The 7233-nt window shown below is 31.4% G+C and overlaps 1 protein-coding gene across 1 annotated transcript in view; it reads left to right on the top strand.

The window, feature by feature from the left end:
- The first annotated feature begins 2475 nt into the window (after positions 1 to 2475).
- LOC129966881 (obscurin-like) overlaps positions 2476 to 7233 on the top strand; it is a 291121-nt gene continuing 286363 nt past the window's right edge. Inside the window, exon 1 of the mRNA XM_056081489.1 lies at positions 2476 to 2681. The gene's annotated coding sequence lies outside the window, so the exon portion shown is untranslated. The remainder of the gene's footprint in view (positions 2682 to 7233) is intronic.

Genomic DNA, 7233 nt, shown 5'->3' with positions numbered 1-7233 from the left:
CGAACTCGAGAGTTTGATGAATCTCCACGTTTCAGATCTTTCTGAATTCTGAAAATATATTTTTGCATTATGTCTATTTGTTTGCGAACACAATAAAATTAATTAACACTTTAAACTAGGTGAAATGTGGTACATGACTAATAATCAAATTTGTAGATTTTTATCAAATTTTCAACGAAATCTATTCTCAGGAAGTCTGTCTGTCTGAAAGTTCAAGAGAACTGAATGAATAACTCCAAAACACAAAGGGCTTGTTAGATAAAATTTCATACACGGGTTTAACATCGAAAATATAGATTCTTATCATTAAATTTGGAATCAAATTTTGGAAAAGATTGACCTTCTGTGGTTCTATACTTTCGCATGCAGTAACACGTTATAACTCGCAAATGGAAGGACTTAAATCAATGAAATTCGGATATTTTTTATGGCTATAACCGTAGTTTCTTGTCAAATTTTGATTTTGCTTGATCGGCAAAAGTGTTCAAAATACAAATTCGCGCAATAGATTAAGTAATAATGTTGGATTCATTTTAAAGATTGATATTTAATAATTACTGTTCATTCATTCCATGCAAGGTACTTGCAGCCTTACCCAAAATCTGTAATTTTATGAGGGGTAGAGGGTTGAAGCCTTGATTGGAGAATATGCAAGAAAATTTTGTTGAGACTACTGACGATGATTTATATTTTCAATGATCATGATATCCATTATTGCATAGATTTAATTCGATGAAAGAAAGTATCCGAATTCTTAACATATTTATAGCAATGCATGTCGGAAGTACTTGTGAAGTCATTCCATTTAAATGTTCAACTCATTATTAAAATCAAAATAATTCAAAATCAATAATTAGTTTAAATTAAACATTGCCAATTTTTTTTGTACATTAATTTCCAAACTATGCTCTTAAACTGGATTTCTACAACCTGCAATTTCGTACGTTTCCCTTTTTAAAATTAAAATCAAAGAATTATCCTCTATATTTTGTTTGAAAGATTTTCCAAATTCTGGTTTGAGACAAATATCTTTTTATCCGAATTTCAGTTCAGGCATTAAATTAATAACTTTCTTTTTGTAAAATATCTAAAATATGTGGTTTTGTAATAGAATTTCTTTGAGGAAAGACCTTGGATTTTCATTTGCAAATCCTACATGCAATATTGTTCAGTAATTATTTTTTCAATTATTTAATATTGGTTATTGAAAAAATAAAGCAAATCCAAGTAAATTATAAAAGAAAACATTATAAACATGTGTTTTTATTCTAAATGAAATAAACCATGATCTTGTAAATTAATGTATTTCGGTTGTGCGTAAATATTTATATAAAAATTTAAAATTGTAATTGGCTCACTTAAAATTTTTTATTACTCTCCTAATGACAACCAATTTAAAATCAATTGTTGAACTTTTTTAGTGAAAATGTTGAACTTCCAGGACACTTGCCCTGTCTTACTCCCAGTTACGCCACTGCAGTTTATTCATGGAATCGTAGCTAATGTGTAAATCTACGAGTCCAGGAATGTTATTATACTGACTTCCTAAATATATAGGTATGCACTGTCAATCTTCTGCCTTAACGGTTCCAGTTGTCTCTGTCACCTGCGTCCACTGAAGGGCGGTGCCCCTTTGGGAACCTGCAGTGTACTTCTATAAAGTTTATCAATAATGTGAAAAAATAGTAATAATAGCCCGGAACAAGATTAAAGGGGATTGTAACTTCTATTCCGATCTAATTAGAATCCATTCGTCTGTCTTTATATTATTTTTTAGAAATTACTCTCAATGAGGCAATGGTAACGAACATCTAAAAATACAATTTGTATCAAATCCTCCAACGCGTATGCGTAAACTCAGCTACTAAAACAATAAAAAAAAATATGATAAAATACTTAAAAATATTTTGAAAAATAATTAAAGCGAGCGAAATAATTAAAATTTTGATAACTTTTAATCAAAAATGTAATTTATATTTAAAAAACATTTTGTTAATGAAATTTCCCAAGGGATTATTATTGCCAAATTTGGTAACATCAGTTTTGAAACCAGAACATCGACCAGTTTTTGAAGCGTTTTACTGGATTTTTGATCATGCGTGAAGCAATTTACATAAGTTATGCCACCCTATAAATAATGTTAAAAAAAAGAAATTTGAAAAATTAGCGGATTAAAAGCTGGATTGATATTTTTGCTGCATCGTATTTCCCATCATTCCAATTCAAAATACAGAAAAATGCCAGTAGGTTAGTAAAAGCGTATCACGTTTAGTGCCAAAGAAAACTGAAAACAATTTATCTCTGTTAGCAGTGAAAATAATTTTGGGAAAAAAAAAGAAGGAAAAAAAAAAAAGAAAGAAAGAAAGAAAAGAACAAGCTAGTGCAAGTACTTCCGCTTAATTTGGCGTGAAAAACTTTTCGTCTGTCATTGCGGCAACCCTAGGTGCGGGATGTCTCTCTTCTGCGGGCGAAGGCACACCGGGGGGTTGAATAGTCGAACATCGTTTGCTCCTCCGCCTCCACAAACGATAATTTCCCGAACCACAAAAGGATAAAACATGATTGCAAATTAGTGATAACATGTCGTGTATTGCTGACAAATTTCGATTGGATTTCGCTAGTGTGTTACCAGAAACAATTGATATCGGAAGAATATTTGGAATATATTCATAAAAGAAACGGTAAGTCTGTCATTTTATTCCATTCCAAGGAGATACATGTGTTCCTTCTCACGTGTAGCATCTTTGGTACAATCTTTGATAATTTCCCAGGAATGGATAAGATTATATGTTATATCTAATACTATTTACAAGTGAAGCCCAATTTAATAAGTCAATGTTTATCGAATAAATTAGTAAAATTTTTCATTTATTTACGGCTGCCCATGCATTTTTCGCATAAATGATTTTAATGATAATTGATGTGTATAAGTTAAATTCATAACGGGACACATTCCACTTATCATTCGTATTTGGATATGAAACTGATATTTATACTGTTCGCACTCTACTTAACATTGTTGTTGATTTTAAATAGGTTGTGCAGTAGAATCGTTTTATCAAATGGCTGTCATTAAAAGTCATTGAATTTAAATTTATTTCATCTAGTTATCTAACTGATAACAAACAAGGAAGCATTCTCAAGAATCCACTTTTTCGTCAAGGTTGTAAATTCATGCTGAAATGATCGCTTTCATCGCGCCCATTTAATTTTAGAATTTGTTGCGCTTCTTTCAGGAGGACTTGCAGTGTGTGTCATGTCACAGTGCATTGCAAGACAGTGTACTATTAACTGATTTGTTCCATTCTGCAAAAATATAGAATCAAAATAAAATTAAACCATTGTTACTCGTGTATGAATAAAAAGTTAAATTTAAATGTACAAATGTACATTTAAATTTAACTTTTTATTCATACACGCTTAACAATGGGTATAAGGTGACATGTGCAGTTACGTTTACCATTCCATCACTTACTCGTATAGCGTTTGCGATATGGAAATTAATCTAAAGTTTGAAAAATGAAACAGATTTCAAGGAACAAAAGTAATAAATCATATTTCTAATTCATTATTATGAGCCATTGGATAGATATCTTCCATCCTACATAATGGCCATTTCTTTTGCAAATATTCCAAATATGTTTGTTTATTATAAAAATAAAAATATTGTAAACAGATGCAGTTAAAACTTTTGAATGCTTTTAATTCCTTTTTGGAAATGAATTATTTTTCTCAATCTTTCATTTATTTGAGATAATTAACTGTTACAGCCTACTATTTGATTGAAATAAATCTTTAATGGCAATGAAAGCTAATATATTATTAAGATTCTGATAGGGATATCTGACGCATGTCAATCACAAGTAAGGGAAACACAAGGATCTTTTAAAAAGAATGCGCTTACTGGACATTTTTCTATCCCTTCAGGCGGAGCATGTGAAAGTGTCGGCAATTAACCGATTCAGCAATTTTATAAAACTTCTCTTGAATTAATTAAGTAGAGAAAGTGGAATTGGATCAGGAAATAAGAGAATGAAATTACTATGGATTAAATTAAGATAAAGCTTTGGTAATTAATTTGGATTAAATTATGAGTTTAAAATATCATATATATATATATATATATATGGTGTACAAGATATTAGACAATTATGAAGAAATATTGCGTGCGAGTAATTGTGCGAAAAAAGGCAAAATGTTACTAATATTTTTCTGCGTGCAATTATTAAAATGCAGTAAGATCTGGAAAAGCGAACTGAACACTTTCTGTTCAAGTTCTTTTGGGGGAAAAGATGCATCTTGAAGCATAAGAGCGTTGTTTTAAAATACTCACCCTGAAAGAGATTTCAAAGAGGCCGTGACATTAATCAAGACTTGAGGAACGCGAGGGGGGGGGAGATGAAAGCAGAGTGAGAAAATAGTGCAAATATCGAAGTATGCCAAGGGCTTAGGTAAATAATGTTATATAACTTTAAATTATTTTGGATTTCACCTTTTGTTTCAAACTTTTCACCAGAGACCTTCTTATCGGATTCAAAAACATTCCGGAACTCCGTCTTAAATATAAAATTATATTCGGGATCCCAGATGTATATTTAAATAAAATATTGAAAAATATACTTCATTTTCCTATTAAATACAAAAATAAAATACGGGATATTCTTTTATTTCTAATGTTTGATTGAAGCCAGTGGCGGTATTTTGCGGCCCTTGGCCGCCTTCCCTCATCTTTTAATACACTGGATAATTTAGTTTCCGATTTCAACATTTTGTAACATGTTAATGATTTATTTTAGGTTAATTTATTTAGGTTCCTATTTTATTAACTTTATGAAAATGTATATGTTTTTATTTATCTATTATCGATGTACCCTACCCTCCATCCACTTTTTCATGCAATATTATTGAAGCGAACGTCTATAAATATTCTAAGAGAACATAATGAAGCATGTAGGAATCGAACCAATTATACTTGATTAAGTGCTAATACTATCCTATCATTTTATTATTAATAGATTTTACAAATATACGTATGTGGCAACTAGCAAAATGGTCGCGTATTTAATTGTTGTTTGACAACAGTTCGCAAGTTTTGATTGTTTACATGTCTGAATCGTTGGAATGTCTGACACAACGAAGGCATGAAGAGAGGGGGCAGTGGGGGGATAGGAAAGTTCACGTGATAAACAAGACTCATGTGATTTAGACTGAAACGAATGCAACTATTTTATTTAAAGGATCACTCTTGCGAAGCATTGTTTTTCAAGTAGCTTAATAGAGTATGCGAGAAAGTTTTGGAAAGACCACTCCCGCTGTTTTTTTATTTCGCTTTAATGATTTTATTTTACATTTTTCTGATTTAAACTGCACTAAAATTCATCGCATGTCATGGGCAAATGCTATGCGAGTTCTTTATATATATTGTATTTTTTATACACGATTTATTCAATGGGACTTATATAAAATGATATAATTTGCTTTTTAATTAATTTAATTTGGCATTGTATTGTACAGCTACAACACTTCAGCTTTCCTTTGTCAAAAATCTTACTTTTTCCTTTTTTTTTTACATTTGATGGAGAAATTAATATAATTATTCTTTTGCTTTTATAGGGACATTCATTTTTGTCATGCAAGATCCGTTATCATAAAAAATAAAAAAGAATGTATCATACTTAAGTATGATTCAGTTTCTAAAATTGATTATGAAAAGGTTAGATTCCACTGCAAATCTGAACCAAACTCTGATATAGGCAGAAAAGTCTATACATACTGCAGTGGAGTATTGGTACCCCAGGTGCTCAATCTCATGAGGAGTAGAGATAGGATTTGAACAAATTTCGGTGGAATCGGTCCTCGAACGTGAAACCCTCTGTTTCTGAAGTCGAGACCTTGCCACCGCTGCCCGATATGGCGTAATAGGAAGAAACCAAGAAAAGTAATCCAGAAGAGTATTGAGCCCAGAATAACCGACGAATAGCAGGATACCAGTGAGGAAATGCTTATAGTGTTGAAATCTAGAGGATTTCATCAATAAAATGTCTAAAACCTCAAACAGAAATTGTAGATTCAGTTTCATTTAATGCATAAAGCTTGTTTCGTTCATGAACACCATTTTCGTTGAAAATGAACTTTTGGTTCCCTGTTTACATAAATGTAAACAGGGAACCAATTTATGTCTCTGTCTATTGTGTCATAAATAAGAAGAAAATTGCATGAATGTGAGAATTTTTACATTCAACGCTACTGGTAAGCAATCAGAAAAAAGATTTCTGCATAAAAAAAAATGAATGGAAATCCAGATCAGAAGTGTTCAGTTGCTCTTCTCATTGCAGTCCCTTACTGTAAAGAAATTCATTATAATTTAGTCTTTTACTGTGGTGTATTTAAAACAATGCGTACGTTACGAGATTTCTCATTTTTAGCAGGCCGAACGTTGTGACTGGGTCGCGAGATATCTCGTTTTCCTGTTTTTTCGACTAAATCGATGCATAACCAACCAGAGGCAAATATTTAACACATTTCTCTCAAAGAAATCTGTAAGATATACACCTGGGGCAGCATGTTTTGGGGAAAACTTTACGTTCTAAAATCATCATAACTTTGTTATTTATGAAGCAATAACAGACGGGACACGCAACACGAGAAAACATGTAAGTGGTTCGTAACAGATGGACCGCGATACACGAGAAAACTCATGAGCGGTTCTTAATGTCTTAACACAAGTGTGCCGAACACTATTGCACAAGGGAATATATATTGCAAGGGAGGGAATATATAAGAGAATACCAATATCACATTTTAAAGCATTATTCAAGTCTGTGAAATAAATAATAGTTAAAATGTAAAAAAATCTTACATAATAAATTCATGTATAAAATATATAATAATATTTAAGAATACTTAATGTAAATATAATAATACCAAATGCAAATTAAAATTGTGCATATATGCATCCTATTGTTCATCAAGCATGCTTCCAGAGCGTTCAAAAAATATGCGGGCCCTGAGAGTGGGTTGAGCGCGCAAAGCGCCGTATTCAATGTGTTAAGTATTGTGCATTCCTAAGCATTTTAAAATGCCTTTTTTCTAATATGATGGAGGCTAGCCATAGATTTCAAAATTAAGTTGGCGCATGAGCATGAATTGAATTTACTATATGATTGAATTCCTTTTTAATCAAAATTAGTTGCAGTGTCAGAATAATAATTAAAAAGTAAATTACTGCTTTGA

This window comes from Argiope bruennichi, chromosome 4 (genome assembly GCF_947563725.1).
Source record: "Argiope bruennichi chromosome 4, qqArgBrue1.1, whole genome shotgun sequence".
Lineage (NCBI taxonomy): Eukaryota > Metazoa > Arthropoda > Arachnida > Araneae > Araneidae > Argiope > Argiope bruennichi.
Note: the sequence above shows the minus strand (reverse complement) of the source record. Positions and strands in the feature narration are given on the sequence as shown.